General features: G+C 43.0%; 1 long non-coding RNA gene across 1 annotated transcript in view; it reads left to right on the plus strand.

Moving 5' to 3' along the window:
- Positions 1-26,531, plus strand: part of LOC145523298 (uncharacterized) — a 178,264-nt gene that overhangs the window by 20,963 nt on the left and 130,770 nt on the right. The window contains exon 2 of the long non-coding RNA XR_014066473.1: positions 7,799-7,903. This is a non-coding gene — a long non-coding RNA (uncharacterized LOC145523298). The remainder of the gene's footprint in view (positions 1-7,798; positions 7,904-26,531) is intronic.

Below are 26,531 nucleotides of genomic sequence, written 5' to 3' on the forward strand. Positions count from 1 at the left end.
TATTTGCTATGACCAGTGAGTTCTCTTGGCAATACTCAATTAGCCTTTGCCCTGCTTCATTCTGTACTCCAAGGCCAAATTTGCCTGTTACGCCAGGTGTTTCCTGACTTCCTACTTTTGCATTCCCATCCCCTATAATGGCAGGTGTCTGCAAAGAGGAAAAGGTTGATGAGTGGTCTCTTTCCACGTACCCCTAGAGCTCAGTATGGCTTTCCCATGTTTAAATTATTGCACAAAAAAATTAAGACACCTGACATTAGGAAGACACGGCACCTTTTATAACCTAATGTGCAATGGGGCCTTTCAAGAGGGTGAATAGCATTTCTCACTCACGTTTGAACATAGAATTCCTCCTTATTATTATTTTTTTATAGAGCATGTGATGGAACCAGTGTTCAGTGGAATATGCTCTGAGAAACATTGTTCTAAACAAATTGTTGTTGTTTAGTCACTCAGTCGTGTCTGACTCTTTTGCAACCCCATGGACTGTAGTTCATGAGGCTCCTTCTGTCCATGTGATTTCCAGGCAAGAATACTGGAGTGGGCTGCTGTTTCCTTCTCCAGGGGATCTTCATGACCCAGGGATTGATTGCATGTCTCCTGGATTGGCAGAGGGATTCTTTACCACTGAGCCACCTGGGAAGACCTCTAAACAAATTAATTCCAATCAAATTTGGCAACTAGGTTCCCTTGAGCTCTTCACTGTGGTGTTTCCTTTTATCTTGGTCAGGGATGTGATTCCTTCTCCTGACTCTCTGGGTTCAGTCTTCTGGGCTTTTTGTCAAATCCCTGCTTTCCCACCCTGTACCTGCTATGGCCTACATCAGTAACAATAGTTTCCTTTCAGAACTCTTAGAGCACATAAGATTTGTTAGCTATTATACAGCCCTGATTTTCTGAAGCTCCAAGGAAACAAAGGGTTCCAAAAAACAACAGTATTTTCTGGAAATCTGAGTGGTTATGATTTTTGGCATGAAAACATTATTTAACCTAATACTTTTAGACAGTAAACTTTTGAACCACGGTGAATAATTCTTTAATTGAACATAACTTAACTTTATTTTCATGACATGGTACAGTGGGAAGATCACTTGATGGAAAGATGAGAAAAGTTGTGTTTTCAGCTCAGTTCCACCACTAATGAGGTGGAAGGCCTGAAAAGCCGCTTTTTTTTTTTTTCTCCTGGCCTCTGAGAAAATGAGGTTATTGGCTTAGAGGTTCTGTAAGTTCCTCTGAGGTCTGATATTCCATGATGTTCTGGAATTGCAGAGTTCCAGGAAAGGGAATGAGATGAGGCAAGTGCTCTCAAGTTACTATTAGATTTATATCTGATGATTTCTTACTAGCCAAACAAATTAGTTACTATTGCTAAATCGTGCTTATATACAAATTGTTAAAAACATTCTAATTGATCCTTAATTCTACTTGGTGAACAAAATTCCAATTTTTGCACAGTACCAGATTAGAAACCAAAGATTTTCTTAATACTATTAAGTGGATTTTCTTCTTCATGAGTTGAGTCTGGCAAGGCTTTGATCATGGACCTTGACAGAATGTCAGTATTTTTATGCCTTTTAGAAAGCCCCAGCTGTCTGAGACGCTCTGTCCCTGAGGTCTCACAAATCTGACTTGATCACTCTGAATTTCTTTCCCAGATAAAGCTATTGACTGTGGGAGACTTGCTTTTCACTTTAAAGGAAGGTCATGAACTTCAATTGTGTGGATTTTTATTTATTAGTCGATGCCATTGGCATGTGAACTTCAGCTAGGCTCTCATTGTGCTTCCAAATTATTCCATCGTCTCTGGCTTTCCAGTGAATTCCCAACAGAGACTGTCCCGACAGTTACATTTTCTTCTCAAGCTTCAGCCAGTCCCATCCTTCTCAGCCCAGCAAGAAGCTGTAATTTCTTTTCCATCTCAAAGCTCCTAAAGCGCCCAGTGATTTTCCTTTCCTCATTCATTTATTCATTCATTCAAAATTTCTTGAATGTTCAATCTGTATGAACTGGTCATAGTCCTCGAGGTACTTCCATTCTGGTGGGAAGTTAGAAGGAATGAAAACACCGATGTATCTTATATCTTTGATTACCAGAGAGGAACATTTCCTTTCCTTGAGTGGAGGGATCAGTAAAGTTTCCCGGAGAAGGTAATCTGTGAGTTGTGTCTGAGAGGGGAAGTCAGAGTTCAACAGGAGACAGTTGGACAGCCAGCACTCCAAGTGGAGGCGTGCAAGACCATGGAGGCATGAGCAAGCATGACACGATCAGGGAGGGCGAGAAGAGGGCTGGATAGGAGGCCGTGTGGTGGCCACGTTGGGAGAGGACCTGGGAAAGCTGGTGGGAGCTCCATCACTTGGGAAAAACCGTCTGTCCTCCTCTGTTTTCCTGGCCACACTCCCTTCTCCAGCATCTTGCTTCAAGGATGCCCTTTTTAAGTTCTTTTCATTCTCATCTTTCAGCTCGCAGAGAGCTCTCATGTTTCTACACACTCACATACACACACCCCAACAGTATCCCCATCTGCTTGAAGCTTCCGTTTCATGGTCCTTAGTACCTAGTTTCGAGTTCTTGAGAGAGCAGTTTGTCTCACTTTTTTACTGCTTTGCCCCTCATTCTCTCCATCCCTTGCAATCTGGCTTGAGAAAAAAAAAATAAGTGTGCTTGCGCATATCAGCCAACCCTCAACTTTGAAATCAAAAACCTATGCTGCTACTGCAGCTAAGTCGCTTCAGTCATGTCTGACTCTGTGCGACCCCATAGATGGCAGCCCACCAGGCTCCCCCATCCCTGGGATTCTCCAGGCAAGAACACTGGAGTGGGTTGCCATTTCTTTCTCCAATGCATGAGAGTGAAAAGTGAAAGTGAAGTCTCTCAGTCGTGTCTGACTCTTAGCGACCCCATGGACTGAAGCCTGCCAGGCTCCTCCATCCATGGGATTTTCCAGGCGAAAGAGTACTGGAGTGGGGTGCCATTGCCTTCTCTATGGGTCAACTGTTTTTTCTTCACCCCACTGTGAATTTTAAAGAATGCCATTTTATTTTCTTCCTTATTTATTTGCAGCTCCTGTAGGCTTAGGCTTAGTTCCTCTCTGAATATATTTTAGTTTACTTAAAATACATCTATTCTCTTCTTTGCTCAATTATGTAAATCCAATGGCTCCTCTGATTCCAAGGCCATGGGAATGCCTGTTTGATGCGAAGGCTGAAACAGGAATCCATCTGCCTTTTTCCTACTCAGAGAAGAAATGTACAGTAATAGAAAAGCAGAAGAAATAGAATCTGGGCAGCCATGTTTAGCCTGTTTACAAGTGCAAAAGAAAAATTGCTCTGTAGAGAGATGATCAGAGGGAAGAAGGGACGGCCCCAAAGAGAGGGGGGTTCAGTGAGGGGTGGGCCTGGGGCCTGATCTGGAGAGGGTGTGCCAGTTCCTGGTACCAAGTCTTCCTAGAACCTGTCCGTACTTCTCGGCTGTGAGTTCATTTTGATATTTCTTTTCATCCAAAAAACCTCAGTTTTTGCTTAACATTGCTCAAAGAAGTTTCTTAAAACCAAAACCATTTAAATGGGAGACTGATGGAACTCAGTTCACATTCAGGGCCTCTCTGATCTTCATATCTGTGGTTTATTCACATCCCGTGGTTTACCCAGCAGAGCACAGATTCAAGTGCTGCCTTGAATTAAAACAAGAGTCTGACACAGTTTCCATTGTGCTTTATTACCCTCTGGGATCTAGGCATAAAACTGCATCTCATAACTTGGGACAGACTTTTAATGTGTCTGGGGCTCTTTTTCATCATAAATGGATGACTGTTGCTGCCATACAGAGCTGTTAATGATTTCAGTCAGGGGTTTTGGATATTTCTGTGCAAGTCACAAGTTCATAGATCTGTGGATATTCATTTTTCAAGATTAATCTAATGTTATTATTTGACAGAACTGTGTTTTGCATTGGAGATTCAGAGAAAGATGAAATGCAACCCCTAATCCAAAGGACTCTCAGACTTTTAGGGGATAGATAAAAGTTTTAAAAAAATGCTCTTATTACTGGTGATGAACCTGAGGCTTGGAAGATGTGATTTGATCAAAGACTTAATGATAATCTCTCTGTTCTTTCCATGCTGAATATATATCCTGTTTGGGCACTAAATTATTCTAAATCTTTTGGCCCAATTGAAATGGCAGTGGTGGAAAATTAGAGGCTTGCATTATTGACTTCAAAGAGAATGTGGATCCAGCATTCTTGGAAATTATATAAGTATTAAGATTGCCAAGCATTGAACCTACTTTTGGAAATAACCAATTGAGTTTTATGGGGTCATTCTAGTTAGTGAAAATGAAATAAATAGATGCAAAATACTTTAAAAATTGCCTGATCAGTTGATTTCTGATAATAGTGAAACACAGTAACTAGGTCAACAACAATGTGGTATCAATCTTAGGGAGGCCACACGAGACTACTGTAGTTGTTATCCTGCACTCATTGATTTTTGTAAAATCTAGAAAAAACATATTGTAAAATGGAAGCAAAGTGTCAGCTGAAAGTGGTTGAGACCCCAGAGGGATGTCTTGAAAGTCTTGACACTAGCTAGGCTGCATAGTAGTTGGCCAGGAGGGAAAGACAGACAGGAAGCAGGCAATTGAAAGTATATCAGCTTTGCTTTTGGATGACATGATGATGCTGGTTGGGGGGCTCTCCATACCTTAGGTATCGGAAGGGCTATGTTGAGGAGCTCAACCTAGGTGAAGAGATGAAATTGGCCTTGAGAGGAGGCAAGGCCCAGGAGGAAGGAGTAGCTGGTTGTGTCAGCCTGAAGGAGGCAATGAACAGGTGTGCATCGTGTGGGAAAATGAGCAACAAAGTTAGTGATGTCGCGGAAATATTCGGGGCTGAGTTTAGGGGTAGGGGTAGGGGTAGGGGTATGCATCAGGTAGATTGGCCTTAAATAGTCTTCATGGGCTGACCCCTGGCAAGAAGCCAAAGATGCAGTACTTGAGAAGTTTCTCTTTTCTGAATATATCCTAGAAGTACAGGAACTCCATTTTGTCTATATTATTTATGTAGAGTTGACGCCAAATTTCTCTGAATTGTATAGGGCTGAAGTTAGAGAATTTGAGGTGGGCTAAAATCCCGAAACAAAACTATATTTTAACCACTATATCTAGATCCTCTTTTTTTTTCCCTCCTCAACCACTGGCCACCTGGTTCTACATGGGCTGCTTCACTTAATTTGACAATAATTCTATATCGATTGGATTTTTTTCAAGATATAAGAAAAACTCTAAATGTCCATCAACAGAGATACAGATAAAGAAGATGTGGTACATATATATAATGGAATATTATTCAGCCATTAAAATGATTAAAATTGGGTCATTTGTTAAGAGATGTGAATGGACGTAAAGTCTGTCATACAGAGTGAAGTGAGTCAGAAAGAGAAAAAGAAATGTCATGTATTAGTGCATATATGTGGAATCTAGAAAAATGGTACAGATGATCTTATTTGCAGAACAGAAATAGAGACATAGATGCAGAGAACAAATGTATTGTCAGCAAGGAGGGAAGGAGGAAAGTGGAATGAACTGGAACATTGGAGCTGATGTAAAAACACTGTTGATACTGCGTATGAAATAGATAACTGATAAGAGGCCATCCAGTTCCCTGTGTAGCTCAGGAAACTCCTCAATCCGCTGTGGTGACCTAAATGGGAAGGAAATCCAAAACAGAGGGATATATGTATGTGTGGAGCTTATTTGCTTTGCTGGACAGTAGAAATTAATAGAAGACTGTAAAGCAACTCTGTGCTAAGTTGCTTCAGTCGTGTCCGACTCTTTTGTGACCCTATGGACTGTAGCCCAACAGGCTCCTCTGTTCATGGGACTCCCTAGGCGAGAATACTGGAGTGGGCTACCACGCCCTTCTCCAGGAGATGTTTCTGAATGCAGGGATTGAACCCACATCTCTTGTGTCTCCTGCATTGGCAGATGGGTTCTTTACCACCAGCTCCACCTGGGAAGTGCTATACTCCAATAAAAATTAATTCAAATAAGCATAAAAAAAGAAATACTGATATATTGTTTTCTGGTTAATGGGAGTTTAAATGATTAAAAAATTTAATATGAAAACCTTCAAACTGACCCTACCCTTAGAAAGACTTACACTGTGAAAATCTTGTATGTACAATAATTCCTACAATTATTAGCTCAGAATTTTTAGCATACTCAGGGCTTTTACTTACTCATGAGTCTTGCTGCCACATGGCTTCTGCTGTAAAAAAAAATTTTTTTTAACATTTATTTATTTTTCATTTTATTTGGCTGCGTTGGGTCTTAGTCGTAGCCTATAAGATCTAGTTCCCTGACTAGGGATTGAACCTGGGCTCCCTAACTTGGCAACATTGGAATCCCAGCCCCTGGATCACCAGGGAAGTCCCAGCTTCTTCCTTCTGTCTTCTCTCTGCCTCTCTGTGCTGTGCTGTGCTTAGTCGCTCAGTCATGTCCAACTCTTTGCAACCCTGTGGACTGTAGCCCGCCAGGCACCTCTATGGGATTCTCCAGGCAAGAATACTGGAGTGGGTTGCCATGCCCTCCTCCAAGGGAACTTCCTGACCCAGGGATTGAACCTATGTCTCTAAGCCCCTCATGGCTATATTTTGTGGAAATTCTATCAGTAACAATGACCATGAATTGGGAAAAAAAGTACTGAAACTTTGTATTGCTTTCTTGAGGTAAAGTGAGGAATACAGGAAGGGCAAAGGCATAAAATCTGAGTGTGCATTGGGTTAAATTACTGTATTATTGTATGTATGTAGCCAGGAGTTTGGATTTTTTCTTTTTTGTTTATTTTTAACGGGAGGATAACAGCTTTACAATGTTGTGTTGGTTTCTGTCACACATCCACATGAATCGGCCATAAGTACACATGGTCCCTCCCTCTTGAACCTCCCTCCTGCCTCCCACCTCCTCCCACCCTGCTAGGTTGTCACAGAGCGCTGGGCTTGAGCTCCCTAAGTCATACGGCAAATTCACATTTGAGTCAGTTCTGTCGACTAAAACAAGATGCACAACTTGAGAGCTGCGTTAAGTTTTATTTGGGACAAAATGAGGACTGCAGCCCGGGGCGCAGCATCTCAGATAGCTCTGAGAGACTGCTCCAAAGCGGCAGTGGGGGAAGTCAATGTATAAGGTTTGGTGAAGGGGAGCTCAACACCATGAAGCACTCATTTTACAAAAGGTTTTTTGTTAGTCATGAGAATCTGATGTCACCATGAAGGGATTTAGTGCTTCTCTACATATGAGGAGATGCAAGGATTGAGATCATAAAATCTGTTTCTAAAAATATCCAACTATCTAAAGACCTGTCCCACCAGACTCCCTGGAGCACAGAGTGCCTCACTCCACTCTAAACTCCCTCAGGGGTTGTTGAAGGTCTACAGCTGTAGCAGCATGGGGTTCAATCTCCACAGAGAAATGGATGTGAGAAAGAAAGCTCGGTCGTGTTCAATTCTTTGCGACCCCATGGACTGTAGCCTACCAGTCTCCTCAGTCCATGGGATTTTCCAGGCAAGAGTACCAGAGTGGGTTGCCATTTCCTTCTCCAGGGGATCTTCCCAACCCAGGGATCGAACCCGGGTCTCCCACATTGCGGGCAGACACTTTGCCGTCTGAGCCACCAAGGAAGCCCTCAATCTCCATAGAGGCAGATGGCAAATGCCTTTGTTGTTCAGTCGTTGGCAATGCTCTTGGTAAGTGCCAATTTATAGTTGACAGTTCTAATGGATTCTCTTTCTTTTCAACCTCAGATACTTCCAGGACACCTGGAACTTTTTTCTTGGCTCCTGGAGGGTTTGGGGCTATCAGGCCAAGGAGCAGGCCTTTTGCCTTACAAGGCTGCTGAGGGTGAGAAGGTGAGTTCTCTCTGAATTCTTTTGTAAAGCTTGGAAAACGCCAAGTAAATGAAACAGCCCCCCAGGCCCTACTTATCTCCGAAGGGGGATAAGCTGTTCCTCCCCTGATACACTCAGTGACTTTAACTTCACTTCACTCCCCCTGACCTTGGCTCCTGAGGTCCCCAGACTGCCTTGAGGCCGGGCTGCAGCTGGGCTGGACTTTTCATGCTCCCCTGGATCCATCCAAGCTCCTCCATGCTTGGAAAGTCTCCCAGGCCTCTCTCCAGTTCCCCTACAGAGCAGAGCCTCCCTGTGGGCCTTGCTTGTCTGAATTCCAGGGGCCACGTGTCAATGAAAGCACTTGGAAGTCACAGTCAGTTGTCTCTAACTACCATCTCTGACTTCAACTCTCTAAACTCTTGCGTTAAGTTCAAACCAGGCTGTCCAGTGGGATTTTTATTATTAACAAGACCATAGAAACCTGGCTAAGAACTGGACAAAACAAAGTAAAAACAACCATAAACTCAAATTCAATTTTTATTATGAACTGAACATCAACTTCCATGATTCTTGCCTTGGCATTCTCTGGAGATAAGGGATTCTATGACCTTGTCCCAAGGTGACCCGATGTGTATGTTCATTGGATTCTATTCAGCAAAAATGTATGAATAACTGATGCCCCATGTGATCAGCCTGAGGGATTCATGGGTGGTCAATATTTATTGTAAAACAAAGCATCTTTTTCCTTTCCATTATCTATGGGGCATACTGTGCTCAGTGTTCAGTTGTGTTTGACTCTTTGTGACCCCATGGACTGTAGCCTGCCAAGCTCCTCTGTCCATGGGATTTTTCCAGGCAAGAATACTGGAGTGGGTTGCTATTTCCTCCTCCAGGGGATCTTTCTGACCCAGGAATTGAACCCTGTCTCTTGAGTTTCTTGTTTTGACAGGCAGATTCCTTGGGCTTCCCTGGTAGCTCAGCTAGTGAAGAATCCTCCTGCAATGTGGGAGACCTGGGTTTGATTCCTGGGTTGGGAAGATCCCCTGGAGAAGGGAACGGCTGCCCACTCCGGTATTCTGGCCTGGAGAATTCCATGGACTGTATAGTGCATGGGGTCGCAAAGAGTTGGACATAACTGAGCAACTTTCAATTTCACTTCCACTTCACTTCAGCACCACCTGGGAAGCCATTATCTATGGAAGCTTGGTATTTAATATGTTGATTGCCGAAAAAATATCAACAGAAATCTGTTGGCTGTGACTGTTTCACAACATGATTTCTGAAAACTCTTTCTTTCCAATCCACTTTCCCACCTGCTTCTGATCTTACCTTGAGATCTCTTGCTCTGTATTTGGATTTAATTGTTGGTACTCCCTCTCAAGTGGGCTTCCCTGGTGACTCAGTGGTAAAAAAATCCTCCTGCCAATGCAGAAGACTTGGGTTCGATCCCTGAGTCGGGAAGATCCCCTGGAGAAGGAAATGGCAACTCACTCCAGTATTCTTGCCTGGGAAATCCCATGGGCAGAGGAGGCTGGTGGGTTCCATGGGGTCACCAAAGAGTCGGACATGACTTAACAACTAATACAACAATAATAACTCTCTCTCAAATACCAGTGTTTGAGGGATGGTTCTTGGTAAAGACCTCTCATAATTCTGTCTGGCTCCTGGAACCTGCTGAATGCCATGGCTGCTGCTACATTTGCCTCAGACATGAAATGGGAACCAGAAGGAATGGCAAATGTTGACTAACCCATCTCTCTGCCTTCCACTAACGCTTCTCTGGTTTCACCTTCAGGCATAAGCAGGTGATTATTTTTCTGAATTCCACAGCAACCTGGAGACCTGGAGATGGGCTTTCAGACAGATCTGGCTTTCAGCTTGAGTTTTTTTTCTTTATAGCCCTGTGACATTGGGCATGCTACCCCGAGGACTGTTCCTGAGGGTAAAGGCACATGAAGGTGTGAAGCCTGCCAAGCAGTAGGGCACAGCAAGAATCAGTCCGCCTGAACTCCCAGAATGCTCTTGATGTGACCTGCCTTTACTTCACACGGGCGTCCCAGGGGGCGCCAGTGGTCAAGAACCTGCCTGCCAATGCAGGAGACATAAGAGACGAAGGTTTGATCCTTGGATCAGGAAGATCCCCTGGAGGAGGGCATGGCAACCCACTCCAGTGTTCTTGCCTGGAGAATCCCATGGACAGGGGAGCCTGGCGGGCTACAGTCCATAGGGTCCCAAAGAGTCAGACACGACTGAGCGACTTAGCACGCATCCACATCTCGATTCTGGGGCTGCTCTGAGCCTGGAATCGTGATGTTGGAGCTGCCTGTAAATTGAACTCCTCTGTCCAGACACGGGTCCTGAAGGAAGATGGGATGTGCACTCTAAGCCACATGGAGTCTCTCTTTAGAAATGTGATCAGGTCCTCTGGGTTTCTTAAATGTTCTGCCTTTATTTCTGCCTCTGCAAAGGAAATGTGTGAGGGTTTATCTAATGCATTCAAGTTCTTTGAGGCAGAAACAGCATTGCAAAGAAGGAAAAGCACTGGCTTTGTGTCCTGCCTCTGTCACTTTCTGATAGTGCAACCCTGGGTAAGGGTAAGACTCTGCCTGAGTTTTGTTTCCTCACCTGCTAAATGGGCATAAATTAGAGGAAAGTCCAGGTTTTGTGGGGGTAAAACTTATATAATTTGGGGGCCCCGTTTAAGCAAAAGAACACAAAATTGTGAATACAAAATTCGTTACAAAACTTACAATGAGGAAAGAAATCACTGTAAACTATACATTAAAAAAATTTAAAAATACCATAAACATCATATAATTTAGAAAGCTAATATTTATTACTATTTAACTACATGTCATACTTCCATAATATTCTCTTTGCTTACATTTTTAGCTAATTGTTGTCTGATTACCTTTCCATACAACAATGGTTTTGGAATATATTTGTAGAGAGAATAGAAAGATACTGTACTCTTTCCTCCTGCTTGCTAATCAAAATTTTTATTTCATTGTTAGGAGTATTAAGAGGTTTTTCAGTTCCACCTATATTGTATAAATTTTAAGAACTGTCAATTTGGGAGAACTTTTATCAAGTTCAAAAACATATGTGTATATAAGTCGTGGGCTTCCACGGTGGCTGAAACGGTAAAGAATCTGCCTGCAGTGCAGGAGACCCAGGTTCCATCCTGGGTCAGGAAAATCCCTTGGAGAAGGGAACATTAAGTTGTATTTAAGTTTTCTTATATAGAACGTATACTAAACACTCTGTGAAATGAGAGCATTCTTTGGTCAGTTTGTCACTGTCTATGTGTCAACCAGCAAAAATGTTTAAATGTATTAAATGATAATTTCCTCTTCATTAATTGGATTATCAAACAATCCAGGAACTTATTTATTGCCTCCGTTTGGAATTGATCTCTTCCTTTTCAAGATTTAATGACACTTGTTTGTGATCTGAATGTCACTTTTTGTTACAATTGCATCTCAATGTCAGAGCAATTTTGGTTGATTTCCTAGCTCACGTATTTTATGAATTTATTTTAATCTCCTCTCAGTTCTTTAATAAATTGGTGATGTGTTTTGGTCCCACCACCTCAAGGAGTTCGTGGAGAGACTTGCATCAGGTGATATAAGTGAAGAGACTTTGAACGTCAAAATGTTGTTGTCGTTTAGTCATGAAGTCGTATCGTACTCTTTGGGACCCTATGGACTGTAGCGCTTCAAGCTTTCTGTCCATGGGATTTCCCAGGCAAGGACACTGGAGTGGGCTGCCCTTTCCTTCTCCAGGCAAAATGTTACCTTATGAGTTAATCTGGTTCTCTCCTCTCCTCCAACTCCCACCACCCCCTTTCCCCCATACCCCAGGGCCTTCCAGAGCTCAAGGCCTCCCACAGTGAGTGCCCAGAAAAGATCTAGAAGTTGACCTACTTGGTCCCCTTCTAAAAACTGGGAGGGGGGAAGGTGATGGAGAGGGGAAGGGGGAAGAGTGGAGTTTTAATTCTTATATGTCACTGTCAACTTGCATTATGGTTTCTCTCTGGACAGACAGGATGAAGTGTGACACTTAAAATTGTACTTGAAAATTAGTTTTAGAGAAAATAATCTCAGAATTTCCTTACTTCTAATAAGAAATCTTTGATCAGGGCTTCAGAAATTTACCCTGCTTCTGCAGCCTGGGACAGAGGTATTAAATAGAGGCTCCTAGTACCTCCCCACCCCCAACCCCTCACCCCCATTTATTCTACCTGAAAGTGTTTTCCTGATAGAAGATCAGGGCTGGGGGCATGTGGGTCAGTCCACATTTTATTTGTTATCTCCTCCCAATGAAGTTCCTGATCCCTGAAATCTCAAGTCCACCTGAATGGCAGGTTTCCTGAACAGCATAAATACTTCTGGAGCTTGACTTTAAATGCCAAATATAAAGCAATCTACTTTTAAGAAGAAATTTTCTATTTGAAAACTCAATCTTCAGGGTAATTTCATAGAGGAAAAACTCTATGAGGGAAACTAATTTCACTTGGTCGTTCTTTTAAAATGAATAATGGACCAGGTATACCCTTAACAGTGGCATTTCTGCTTGTCTTTCTAAGAGCAGTTAATTAAACCCTGGGTGGTTCCAGTGGGCTGTCTGTGGAACAGAGAAATATCACCTCCTCCTGAAAGTCTTCCTTGATTCCCCTGGCAGAGTTAGCAGCTTCTTCCTTTTGTCTCCTCTCATCCCTCAGAATGCCCTGTGATTACTTCCATCATAGGACTTATCATGTTAGAATTATTAACCTACTTCCTGAACCAAATGCCAGCTCCCTGAGGGCAGGAACTATGGTTTTTAGCATCTTTCCATCCTCAGTACCTGTAGACATTTACTACCTGTAGATGTTTACTAAATGTCTCACTACCTGTAGATGTTTACTAAAACCTCCCACCTGGACTTCTGCTATAATGGGCTCCTGGTACTTACTCTGCCCCAGAGGCTCAGCTGGTTGTGAGCAGGTCATCCCTGCCTTCAGCACAATCTCTCCAGCCCCTTGAATCTAGGCCCAGGCCTTCTGATTCCTTCCGGTCTGGATGGCATTGGTCTGGATGGCATCGGTCCCGACACGTTGGATGGAGCCCTCTGTGGAAATGATGGTCACCACTGTGACAGTGAAGGTGAATGAGTTGGTTTCCTTGTGAGTTCGGGCACTTTGGTGCTTCTACCCTCTTGGACTGGGCCTGCCTGCCAGGATTTCCCTGGTCTTGTCTGTTGCCTAACTAGCTGTCATGTTGGAGCTTGACTTGAGGTTAAGGACATCTAAGTCTCAGGAGGCCTTGCTCAGACCCAGTAGGAAGGTTTTTCAAGGAGAAGATCCCAAACCTCTGACTCTGGGCTGACCTTGGCCAGCCTGACTCCAGAAAGAAATGGCAACAGGCAGAGAGGATGATGAATGGCTCTGGAAAGCATAGGAAATTCGGTTTTGTTTGTGACAAGTCATCTATTATTCCGCCCGCCATCCCTCTGTCCCCAAAGCCACAGATAAATAAATAAAAGCCACTCAATATTTCAACCAATTGGAGAAACAGCAAAAAATCCACGTGCAATGTAGGAAGAGAGACAAGCCTGTGGTGTGCACGGCTCCTCCCCAGCAGATGCGGAGCAGGAGAGGGGAGGGCTTTCTGTTGAGCTGTTCGTGCAGGGATAGTTTGTTTCCCAAGTGTCCACCCACTGCCCACTCTGGGATATAGACTTCTGGGATAAGTCCTCACGGCCATCCTGTGGGCCAGGCTGCCCCCTTCCACCTCCCAGACCACGGCCTTTGCCTTCCTATGGTTCTCTCAATTCCCTGAGTCAGCCTCAACCCATTGCCCACATGGCAGGCTGAGCGACCTTTGAAACAGTACAAACTAGGTCACAGCGCACTCAGGCACGTGGCCCCTGTTCTGCTCCCTGATGGCTCAATCCCTTCCTTTCTCAGGAGCCCTTTGACTTGATTCTATTCCTCTGTCTCTTCACTGGTCTTACTTCTTTGCCTCCCTCAGGCCTCAGACCCAAACATTCCTTCTTCAGGGAAAGGTTCTCTGCCTTGCTGACCTAAATGCTCTCCTTCCCATCCTGTGTCCTCATAGTAACCTCTGCTTTTCCTTCATGGCATGTGCTAAAATTTGTAATCACATATTTATTTGTCTGGGCTCCCAAGGTGGCTCAGTAGTAAAGAATCCACCTGCCAATGCAGGAGATGGGGGTTTGATCTCTGGATTGGGAAGATCCCCTGGAGAAGGAAATGACAACTCACTCCAGTATTATTGCCTGGGAAATCCCACGGACAGAGGAGCCTGGCAGGCCACATTCTATGGGGTCGAAAAAGAGCTGGACATGACTGAGTGACTAGACAACAAAAAGTTCATTTGTCTATCTTCTTTTTAAGCTTTTTCTTAAAATTCATTTTAGTTTTGGCTGAGCTGGGTCTTCATTGCTGTGCAGGCATTCTCTACTTGCAGTGGGGGCTCCTCTGTAGATGTGGTGTGTGGGCTTCTCCTGTGAAACACAGGAGGTAGGGTGTACGGGTTTCAGTAGTTGAGACACATGGGCTTAGTTGCTCCACGGCATGTGGAATCCTTATAGACCAGGGATCAAACCCGTGTTCCCTGCATTGGCAGGCGGATTCTTTACCACTGTACTATCAGGGAAGTCCTTGTCTAGCGTTTCATTCTCCAACCATCCTGTATCCTCCATGAAGGCAGGGGGCAGTGTCTGGTTGATGAATCGTTGCATATCTAGTATCTGCTACCATGTCTAGTACAGAGTAGGTGCTCATCAAACATTTGTTGAATGAAAGAATCAGCAGCAAATTAATATAATAAACTTCAGTATAATAACATACATGGGTGGAGGTTAGAGCTTATATGCTACGAGTTGAATAGTTAAGAGAAAACCCCAATACATAATTGTGTTTATCTGCTAATTTATAAGACCAAGGACAGGGACTGAGATTTAAGTCCTATCCATCTTAGGGCTTAGACATAAGGAAATATGTGTGAGAAATAAGAATAGATTCCAGGGAGGCCAAGTCAGAAGGGAGAATATCAGGATTTTTTGAGGGAAAAAAATCACCCAAAGAATTTCTCAACATTAGTACTATTGACATTTTAGGTGGATAACTTTTGTTGCGGAGGCTTTTTTAATGCAGGATAGCATGCTTTGCAACATTCCTTGCCTCCACTCACTCAGTTTCATTAGCAGCCCTCTTTCCTAGTTTGACAACCAAAAACATCCCTAGACATGGCCAAATGTACCCTGGGGAGGGGCTGTAAAACTGCCCCTCATTTGAGAACAACTACCCTAAGAGAAGAAATGACACAGTGAACAGAACCCAGTCAATGCCAGAAAGATGAAGGCAGAGAGGCAGCTAACATCAGCACATACTGCAGCCACTCTGTTGGCTAATATAAACCCTGGAAGGAGAGCACAGGCTCCCTTACGATTATAGCGTTCTGGACTCCAGCATTCTGACTGTGGGAACCCTTCCTGCCATCTGCACAAAACACTAAAAGAGCTCTTTCCGCCTGACTTCAAGTGGCCGTGGCTCACCCCACATCAGCAGTGGCATCAGGATACGGATTCACAGCTGGCCCAGATCCTCTGTGGGACCCTCAGAGCCTGGGACAGTGCTGGCTGCTACTTGGGGTGACCCAGCTCACTGATTCTGTGATAAGAGTATAAGGCATCCCTTGGAATCCCCCTCAAATATTTCAAAGGTAAGGTTTGGAGAAAGGTTGACTTCCAGCAAACAAACCGGCAGCAGAACTTACCCACAGTCAGGAGTTTGTAATAAACTTACCAACATTATGATTAACTCAAAAGCTGGTGAAGCTAAAGATGCTAACATTTACGAAGGCTTGGTTTCATCTGCTCTCCACAAAAGCTCTACACCAGTACTATTATTAGTCACCATTTTATGGATAAACCAACTTCCCAGGGCACCACTGCCTGGATGTGGACTAGGTCCTGGGCTCCAACACAAGCCATGATTACTCCTTTCAATAAAATCCTTTATCATCTTCTGCCAAGTTAGAGGGATAGTTTATTTTTTTTTTTTATTTTTTATTTTTATAAATTTATTTATTTTAGTTGGGGGCTAATTACTTTACAATATTGTAATAGTTTTTGCCATACATTGACATGAATCAGCCATGGGTTTACATGTGTTCCCCTTCCTGGACCCCCCACCCACCTCCCTCCCCATCCCATCCTTCTGGATCATCCCATTGCCCCGGCCCTGAGCCCTTGTCACATGCATCGAACATGGAATGGTGTTCTGTTTCACATATGATAATATACATGTTTCAATGCTATTCTCCCAGAACGTCCCACCCTCACCTTCTCCCTCAGAGTCCATAAAATTGTTCCATGCATCTGTGTCTCTTATTCTGTCTCGCATATAGGGTTATCGTTACCATCTTTCAAATTCCATATTTATGCATTAGTATACTGTATTGTTGTTTTTCTTTCTGGCTTACTTCACTCTGTATAATGGGCTCCAGTTTCATCCATCTCAGTAGAACCGATTCAAATGTATTTTTTTTAATGGCTGAGTAATATTCCATTGTGTATATGTACCACAGCTTCCTTATCCATTCGTCTACTGATGGACATCTAGGTTGCTTCCATGTCCTGGCTATTGTAAACAGTGCTGCGATGAACATTGGGGTACACGCGTCTCTTTCAATTCTGGTTTCCTCGGTGTATATGCCCAGCAGTGGGATTGCTGGGTCATATGGCAGTTCTATTCCCAGTTTTTTAAGGAATCTCCACACTGTTCTCCATAGTGGCTGTACTAGTTTGCATTCCCACCAACAGTGTAAGAGGGTTCCCTTTTCTCCACACCCTCTCCAGCATTTATTGCTTGTAGACTTTTGGATAGCAGCCATTCTGACTGGTGTGAAATGATACCTCATTGTGGTTTTGATTTGCATTTCTCTAATAATGAGTGATGTTGAGCATCTTTTCATGTGTTTGTTAGCCATCTGTATGTCTTCTTTGGAGAAATGTCTGTTTAGTTCTTTGGCCCATTTTTTGATTGGGTCGTTTATTTTTCGGGAGTTCAGCTGCAGAAGTTGCTTGTATATTTTTGATATTAATTGTTTGTCTGTTGCTTCATTTGCTATTATTTTCTCCCATTCTGAAGGCTGTCTTTTCACCTTGTTTATAGTTTCCTTTGTTGTGCAAAAGCTTTTAATTTTAATTAGGTCCCATTTGTTTATTTTTGCTTTTATTTCCAATATTCTGGGAGGTGGGTCATGGAGGATCCTGCTGTGATTTATGTCGGAGAGTGTTTTGCCTATGTTTTCCTCTAGGAGTTTTATTGTTTCTGGTCTTACGTTTAGATCTTTAATCCATTTTGAGTTTATTTTTGTGTATGGTGTTAGGAAGTGTTCTAGTTTCATTCTTTTACAAGTGGTTGACCAGTTTTCCCAGCACCACTTGTTAAAGAGATTGTCTTTTCTCCATTGTATATTCTTGCCTTCTTTGTCGAAGATAAGGTGTCCATATGTGCGTGGGTTTATCTCTGGGCTTTCTATTTTGTTCCATTGATCTATATTTCTATCTTTGTGCCAGTACCATACTGTCTTGATGACTGTGGCTTTGTAGTAGAGCCTGAAGTCAGGCAGGTTGATTCCTCCAGTTCCATTCTTCTTCCTCAAGATTGCTTTGGCTATTCGAGGTTTCTTATATTTCCATACAAATTGTGAGATGATTTGTTCTAGTTCTGTGAAAAATACCATTGGTAGCTTGATAGGGATTGCATTGAATCTATAGATTGCTTTGGGTAGTATACTCATTTTCACTATATTAATTCTTCCAATCCATGAACACGGTATATTTCTCCATCTGTTTGTGTCCTCTTTGATTTCTTTCATCAGTGTTTTATAGTTTTCTATATATAAGTCTTTTGTTTCTTTAGGTAGATAAATTCCTAAGTATTTTATTCTTTTTGATGCAATGGTGAATGGTATTGTTTCCTTAATTTCTCTTTCTGTTTTCTCATTATTGGAGTATAGGAATGCAAGGGATTTCTGTGTGTTAATTTTATATCCTGCAACTTTACTATATTCATTGATCAACTCTAGTAATTTTCTAGTAGAATCTTTAGGGTTTTCTATGTAGAGGATCATGTCATCTGCAAACAGTGAGAGTTTTACTTCTTCTTTTCCTATCTGTATTCCTTTTATTTCTTTTTCAGCTCTGATTGCTGTGGCCAAAACTTCCAAAACTATGTTGAATAGTAGTGGTGAAAGTGGGCATCCTTGCCTTGTTCCTGACTTTAGGGGAAATGCTTTCAATTTTTCACCATTGAGGATAATGTTTGCTGTGGGTTTGTCATATATAGCTTTTATTATGTTGAGATATGTTCCTTCTATTCCTGCTTTCTGGAGGGTTTTAATCATAAATGGATGCTGAATTTTGTCAAAGGCTTTTTCTGCATCTATTGAGATAACCATATGGTTTTTTTCTTTCAATTTGTTAATGTGGTGTATTACATTGATTGATTTGCGGATGTTAAAAAAACCTTGCATTCCTGGGATAAAGCCCACTTGGTCATGATGTATGATGTTTTTAATATGATGTTGGATTCTGTTTGCTAGAATTTTATTAAGGATTTTTGCATCTATGTTCATCAGTGATATTGGCCTGTAGTTTTCCTTTTTTGTGACATCTTTGTCTGGTTTTGGAATTAGGGTGATGGTGGCCTCATAGAATGAGTTTGGAAGTTTACCATCTTCTGCAATTTTCTGGAAGAGTTTGAGTAGGATAGGTGTTAGCTCTTCTCTAAATTTTTGGTAGAATTCCGCTGTGAAGCCGTCTGGTCCTGGGCTTTTGTTTGCTGGAAGATTTCTGATTACAGTTTCGATTTCTGTGCTTGTGATGGGTCTGTTAAGATCTTCTATTTCTTCCTGGTTCAGTTTTGGAAAGTTACACTTTTCTAAGAATTTGTCCATTTCTTCCAAGTTGTCCATTTTATTGGCATATAGCTGTTGGTAGTAGTCTCTTATGATCCTTTGTATTTCTGTGGAGTCTGTTGTGATCTCTCCATTTTCATTTCTAATTTTGTTGATCTGATTCTTCTCCCTTTGTTTCTTGATGAGCCTGGCTAATGGCTTGTCAATTTTGTTTATCTTCTCGAAAAACCAGCTTTTAGTTTTGTTGATTTTTGCCATGGTCTCTTTTGTTTCTTTTGCATTTATTTCTGCCCTAATTTTTAAGATTTCTTTCCTTCTACTGACCCTGGGGTTTTTCATTTCTTCCTTCTCTAGTTGCTTTAGGTGTAGAGTTAGTTGATTTATTTGATTTTTTTCTTGTTTCTTGAGGTACGCCTGTATTGCTATGAACCTTCCCCTTAGTATTGCTTTTACAGTGTCCCATAGGTTTTGGGTTGTTGTGTTTTCATTTTCAGTCGTTTCTATGCATAATTTGATTTCTTTTTTGATTTCTTCTGTGATTTGTTGGTTATTCAGAAGCGTGTTGTTTAGCCTCCATATGTTGGAACTTTTAATAGTTTTTTTCCTGTAATTGAGGTCTAATCTTACTGCATTGTGGTCAGAGAAGATGGCTGGGATGATTTCAATTTTTTTGAATTTACCAAGGCTAGATTTATGGCCCAGGATGTGATCTATCCTGGAGAAAGTTCCATGTGCACTTGAGAAAAAGGTAAAATTGATTGTTTTGGGGTGGAAACTCCTGTAAATATCAATTAAATCTAATTTGTCTATTGTATCATTTAAAGTTTGTGTTTCCTTGTTAATTTTCTGTTTAGTTGATCTATCCATATGCGTGAGTGGAGTATTAAAGTCTCCCACTATTATTGTGTTATTGTTAATTTCCCCTTTCATACTTGTTAGTATTTGCCTTATATATTGTGGTGCTCCTATGTTGGGTGCATATATATTTATGATTGTTACGTCTTCTTCTTGAATTGATCCTTTGATCTTTATGTAGTGTCCTTCTTTGTCCCTTTTCACATCCTTTATTTTAAAGTCTATTTTATCTGAAATGAGTATTGCGACTCCTGCTTTCTTTTGGTCTCCGTTTGCATGAAATATGTTTTTCCATCCTTTCACTTTCAGCCTGTGTGTGTCTCTAGTTTTGAGGTGGGTCTCTTGTAGACAGCATATATAGGGGTCTTGTTTTTGTATCCATTCAGCAACCCTTTGTCTTTTGGTTGGGGCATTCAACCCATTTACATTTAAGGTAATTATTGATAAGTATGATCCCGTTGCCATTTACTTTGTTGTTTTGAGTTCGTGTTGAAACATCCTTTCTGTGTTTCCTGTTTAGAGAAGATCCTTTAGCATTTGCTGGAGAGCTGGTTTGGTGGTGCTGAATTCCCTCAGCTCTTGCTTGTCTGTAAAGCTTTTGAATTCTCCTTCATATCTGAATGAGACCCTTGCTGGGTACAGTAATCTGGGTTGTAGATTATTCTCTTTCATTACTTTAAGTATGTCCTGCCATTCCCTTCTAGCCTGAAGGGTTTCTATTGAAAGATCAGCTGTTATCCTTATGGGGATCCCCTTGTGTGTTATTTGCTGTTTTTCCCTTGCTGCTTTTAATATTTGTTCTTTGTGTTTGATCTTTGTTAATTTGATTAATATGTGTCTTGGGGTGTTTCGCCTTGGGTTTATCCTGTTTGGAACTCTCTGGGTTTCTTGGACTTCTGTGACTATTTCTTTCCTCAATTTAGGGAAATTCTCAACTATTATCTCCTCGAGTATTTTTTCATGGCCTTTCCTTTTATCTTCTTCTTCTGGGACTCCTATGATTCGAATGTTGGGGCGTTTCATATTGTCCCAGAGGTCCCGGAGGTTTTCCTCATTTCTTTTGATTCTTTTTTCTTTTTTCCTCTCTGCTTCGTTTATTTCCACCATTCTATCTTCTACCTCACTTATCCTATCTTCTGCCTCCGTTATTCTACTGTTGGTTCCCTCCAGAGTGTCTTTTATCTCCTTTATTTCATTATTCATTCTATATTGATTCCTTTTTATTTCTTCTAAGTCCTTGATAAACATTTCTTGCATCTTCTCAATCTTTGTCTCCAGGCTATTTATCTGTAACTCCATTTTGCTTTCAAGATTTTGGATCATTTTTATTATCCTTATTCTAAATTCTTTTTCAGATAGATTCCCTATCTCCTCCTCTTTTGTTTGGCTTTGTGGGCATTTCTCATTTTCCTTTACTTGCTGAGTATTTCTCTGTCTTTTCATCTTGTTTAGATTGCTGTGTTAGGCGTGGCCCTTCTGTATTCTGGTAGTATGAAGTTCCTCTTTGTTGTGGAGGTTCCTCACTGCGGTTGGGGTTGGACAGGTGGCTTGTCAAGGCTTCCTGGTTGGGGGAGCTTGTGTCGGTGTTCTGGTGGGTGGAGCTGGATTTCTGCTCTCTAGAGTGTAATGGAGTGACCAGTATTAATTTTTGAGATGTCTATGGATTTGGTGTGCCTCTGGGCAGCCTGTATATTGATGCTCAGGTCTATGTTCCTGCGTTGCTGGAGAATTTGCGTGGTATGTCTTGCTCTGGAACTTATTGTCTCTTGGGTGGAGCTTGGTTTCAGTGAATTTATGGAGGCTATTGGATGGTCTCTTATTAATTAATGTTTCCCCTGGCTTTCAGTCTTATTCTTGCAGTAGCCTCAAGACTTCTCCTTCCATACAGCCTCAATAATAAAACTTTTAGGTTAATGGTGAAAAGATTCTCCACAGTGAGGGATACCCAGAAAGGTTCACTGAGTTACATGGAGAGATGAGGTGGGGGGGGTGGGTTGAGGTGACCAGGAGGGGAAGAGGGGAATTCAAATGTGGAGAGAGCAATCTAGCCAGTAAGCACTTCCCTCTGTGCTTTCCACAGTTTGGAACCCTCAGAGTGGTTCACAGAGATACATAGAGAGGGGGGAGGAAGGTAACAGAGGTGAGCATGAGTAGAAAGGGAGGAATTAAGAGGGGAGAGAGAGATCTGGGCAGTATCCTGTTCCTGAAGTGTTCTCCGGTACCCAGAACACCCTCAGAGATTCACAGAATTGGGTTGAGAAGAGAAGGAGGAGGGTGGGAGATAGAGGTTCCCTGAGGGAGAAGAAAGAGCATCAATAGGGGGAGAGAGTGATCAGGCCAGTGATCACACTCCTGAGTAAAAATGGGTCCTAAAGATTGGGTTCTTAAATGTACAAAGTTGATATCAAATATGTAAAACAAAGATTAAAAATCTAGAGTAGAGGTTAGACTCTTATAAAACTTACAATCTAAAAAAAAAAAAAGGAAAAAAAAGGAAACAGTGTAAAAAGAAAAAAAACCAGTAAAACAGTAAAAAAAAGAAACAGTAAAAAAATGTAGAACAGGAAAAAAACGTTAAAAAAAAGAAAACACAAAAGGTATAAGATATATGTATGTAGTTTGCTTCAAAAATAGGGTTTTTTTTTTTTTTTGCAAGTTAATAGTGGGTTATGAAAATGAAAGTTAAAGGTGTAATAGAGGACTTGAAGAAAAAGGAAAGAAGAGGAAAAAAAAATTTTTTTTTTAATTAAAAAAAAAAATTAAAAAAAAAATAATAATAATAGTAAAAAATATATATATCCCGGACTTTCTCTGGAGCTGTTGTGAGCAGTGTGGGATCTGCTCAGTTTTAGATAGATCCTTATTCCTGCTTATATTTTTCAAGATCTATAGGTCCTTTTCAATGCAGTCGGTATTAACTACAGTGATCTTAATCTGTTGGCCTGTCCCTTCCAAAGCGCTTCCCTCTGTTTATTTGGCTTCTGTTTGGAGATCTCTTCAGTATCTAATTTCCGCCCTGCAACAAAGCGGTGGAGGTGATCTCTTTAGGTTCGCTTGTTCAATCGTGCTGTGGGGAAGAAGGAACACTGCAATTCTGGCGTGTGTGTGGTAAGCTCGCAGTGTCTCGGCCGCACTGGGTTCGCCCCCGCTCACGGCTGTGTGTGCTTTCCCCGTCTACCCTGCTCAGGCTTCAGGTTACTCGGCCAGGGAGCGGGCCCTGAGCTGCGTGCACTTCCCAAGTCTAAGCCGCTCAGGTTCAGGCTCCCGGTTACTCCACAAAGGCGCAGACTCGGTTTCGCCCGCGGCTTGTGGGTTTCGCCTGCGGCTTATGCCGTTCCCGGTCGGGGCTGCCCAGGCGGCCAGGAGTTTGGTGAGGGCGCTCTCCCCTGTTGGGGCGGTGCGGCTTATCACCTCCCTGGTCCCCGCCTCGGTTTACGGGCGCGCCCGGCTCCGGTGTGCTTTGTGTCGGTTCTGGGGAGCTGGTCTCTGGCTGCGACCCTCCCGGCGGCTGTCGACCCTCCGGGATCTCAGGCAGTCTTTGCTTAGAAACTGGGAGCCTGTTTGCAGTTTGGTAGGGGGTGCCCTCTCTGGAGCCGAGTTTGCCCCTTTCCGGCTCTGGCGGGCCCCGCCTGCCCGCTGTGTCCGGCGGGGGATGGGGCGGTCCGCAGCCGGCTAGCTCTCCTCTGGTATCGCTCAGTCCTTTGTTCTGTGAGCGGGCCGGCAGTGCCTTAGAGTTGGGCTTTTCGCGGGATAGTTCTCTCTCTCTCGCTGTCCCACAGTTTAGGTTACTATCTCACGTTAGCTCCCTCAGATTGCCCTCGGGGCACTCGGGCCCGGTCCTTACCCTAGGCAATGCCGCCTGCTCCTCTCCGTTCAGCCCCCACTTGCTGGTGGCGGGTGATGCGAGCGTCTGGGGTTCTTTGCTGGGAGTTGCTTTAGGCACGTAATCTGTGGATTTTATTTATTTTTTTCCTCCCAGTTACGTTGCCCTCCGAGATAAAAAATCCTCCCCCACACCCGCCGGTGAAAGGGTTTCCTGGTGCTTGGAAATTCCTCCTCTTTTACAACTCCCTCCCCGGGACGGGTCTCCGTCCCTAACTCTTTTGTCTCTCTTTTTATCTTTTATAATTTCTCCTACCTCTTTTGAAGATAATGCGCAGTTTTTGTGGAAGCCTGACGTCCTCTGCCTGCCTTCAGAAGTAGTTTTGTGAAGTTTGGTCAGCGTTCAGATGTTCTTTCGATAAATTTGTGGAGGAGAGAGTGGTCTCCCCGTCCTATTCCTCCGCCATCTTAGCCCCGCCTCCCGGGATAGTTTAATTCATTCAGCTAAGGTTGGCCAGTTGAAGCATAGACTCTGGTTTTTGTTAACTCTGCCTCTCCAATTAATGAACTGAGCAAAGCAAGAAAATGTATCCACATTGAAGAGGAGAAGTTAAAATTTTGCATAACCTCCTGCTCGTTCTGCCTCTGTAACTCAGCTTGCTCCTTGCAAAGTCTGGATCACGTAGATCACGTAGTCTCAGAAAGTGGGGACTCACAATACTAGGAACTGGAGCTTATCTCACTCACTCTTGTCCTGCTCTTTGCAATTGCCCAGCCCCTGCAAACCTGCCTAATCACGGCTGTCCGTGTGAAGGTCAGGCATCCCCCTCCCTGTCTTGACAGCTGTTTCTGGGCGCGTGAAACCCCTTAGTTTAAACCAGCCTATTAGCAGCTAGTGTTACCCACTGTAGTCTGTCTGTAAAAACTCTGTAACCCCTTTGTTCAGGGCTCAGAACTTGGAGTGTTAACTCCTCTGGGCCCGCCGGTGTAATAAACCTGAGTTCTCCAACTCTCCCAGTGTGGTGCTTGGTTTCTCGATTACTGGTTTCTGTAATACCATGTTTGTAAATTACTACTTTTCAGTATCTAGTTATTTGTGTATATATTCAGGAACCATTTTTGATTGAACAAATAAATGAATGATTAAATATCATGAATTTATGTCCTGAGCTGCTACTGGTCCATTCTGGAAGTGGGTTATGGCCATAGTGTGGGGTGACCAGCTGACTTGGTCTTTGCCCATGACTGATGAATTTCCTGGGATTTGGGACTTTCAGTACTTGCCTTGGGATGAGTTGGTCACCTACCCATAAAACTCTTTTAATGTGGATGTCTAACGCTTCCAGCTTGCAGAGACATTAGTTCAATAAACACGTGTTGCAGTCTTTCTCCACGCCAAGCAATGGTCTAGAGATGAGAGACATGTAGTCTCTGCCCTTGGGTACTTAATGCTAAAATGTTAGTTAACTGTTAAGCTTTATGCTGGAGCTGGTGCTGTAGCAATGACAGACATCCCTCCCAAGCTCTCAACCAGGCTCTGCACTGCCCACCTTCTCAGCATCCCGGTCTGAGCCAGCATCACTCCTGTGCCCCTTTCTCCTTCCCCCTCTTGCTCATTCTACTCTGCATGTTGCCTCTAGTGTGAACTATTCCAGGTGTCAAAGCTCCTAATGAGTTTCAGCAGAAACAAACACTAGGGAGTTCTGGGACTGGAAAACCATCTCAGAGAGTGAATTATCAAGCTCTTTCACTTCTTTTGCTAAAGCCCGAGAGGTCTAGATTGTGAGATTAGCAGAGAGGACCTCGCTCTCTGCTTTTTACAAAATTTAAGAAGCTATGCAATATTGTGTTAGTTTCAGGCATATAACTTCAGATTCTTTTCCAGTGTAAGTTATTATAAGATACTGAATACCATTCCCAGTGCTATAATATGGTAAATCCTGTTGCTTGCCTATTTTATATAGAGTGGTATATTTGTTAGTTTGTGTGGGATTAACAGATAAGTATCTCACCTTTTTGATTCAACTTTTCTAGTAGCTCAGACAGTAAAGAATCTGTCTGCAGTGCAGGAGACCTGGGTTCAATCCCTGGGTCAGGAAGATCCCCTGGAGAAGGAAATGGCAACCCACTCCAGTATCCTTGTCTGGGAAATCCCATGGACAGAAGAGCCTGGTGGGCTACAACTTAGAGACTAATTCTTTCAACACTGCTCTTTGATTCAACTTGGGGTGAGTATCAGTTTCAGTTTAGTCGCTCAGTCGTGTCCGACTCTCTGCGACCCCATGAACTGCAACATGCCAGGCCTCTCTGTCCATCACCAACTCCCGGAGTCTACCCAAACACATGTTCATCGAGTCGGTGATGCCATCCAACCATCTCATCCTCTGTCGTCCCCTTCTCCTCCCGCCCCCAATCCTACCCAGCATTAGGGTCTTTTCCAATGAGTCAACCCTGCGCATGAGGTGGCCAAAGTATTGGAGTTTCAGCTTCAACATCAGACCTTCCAATGAACACCCAGGATTGATCTCTTTTAGGATGGATTGATTGGATCTCCTTGCAGTCCAAGGGACTCTCAAGAGTCTTCTCCAACACCACAGTTCAAAAGCATCAATTCTGCGGCGCTCAGCTTTCTTCACCGTCCAACTCTCACATCCATACATGACCACTGGAAAAACCATAGCCTTGACTAGACGGACTTTTGTTGGCAAAGTAATGTCTCTGCTTTTAAACATGCTATCTAGGTTGGCCATAACCTTCCTCCTCGCTTCTGCCGGGGGTGAGTATACATGCTTCCATATTTTCATTATACAATATCATTAGCTCCTTATGCCACCTGCCCCCAGGGGATGTTCCTGAAGGAGGAGTAGAGAGACTGTAAGTAAAAATGTGCAGCCAATTCTCTGAGCCTGACCAGCCTGCAGAGTAACTCACCGGAGAAAAAGAATGAGTGGCTGCAGAATCTTCAGAGCGGTGAGCGGGGCCGGGAGGTGTGTGTCGGTCTCCTGCTAGTGGCCTCAGTTTCCTCTCTGAAAGAG

The sequence above is a fragment of the Giraffa tippelskirchi genome, chromosome 10, assembly GCF_054371585.1.
Source record: "Giraffa tippelskirchi isolate mGirTip1 chromosome 10, T2T-mGirTip1v1.2.pri, whole genome shotgun sequence".
Taxonomy (NCBI): Eukaryota; Metazoa; Chordata; class Mammalia; order Artiodactyla; family Giraffidae; genus Giraffa; species Giraffa tippelskirchi.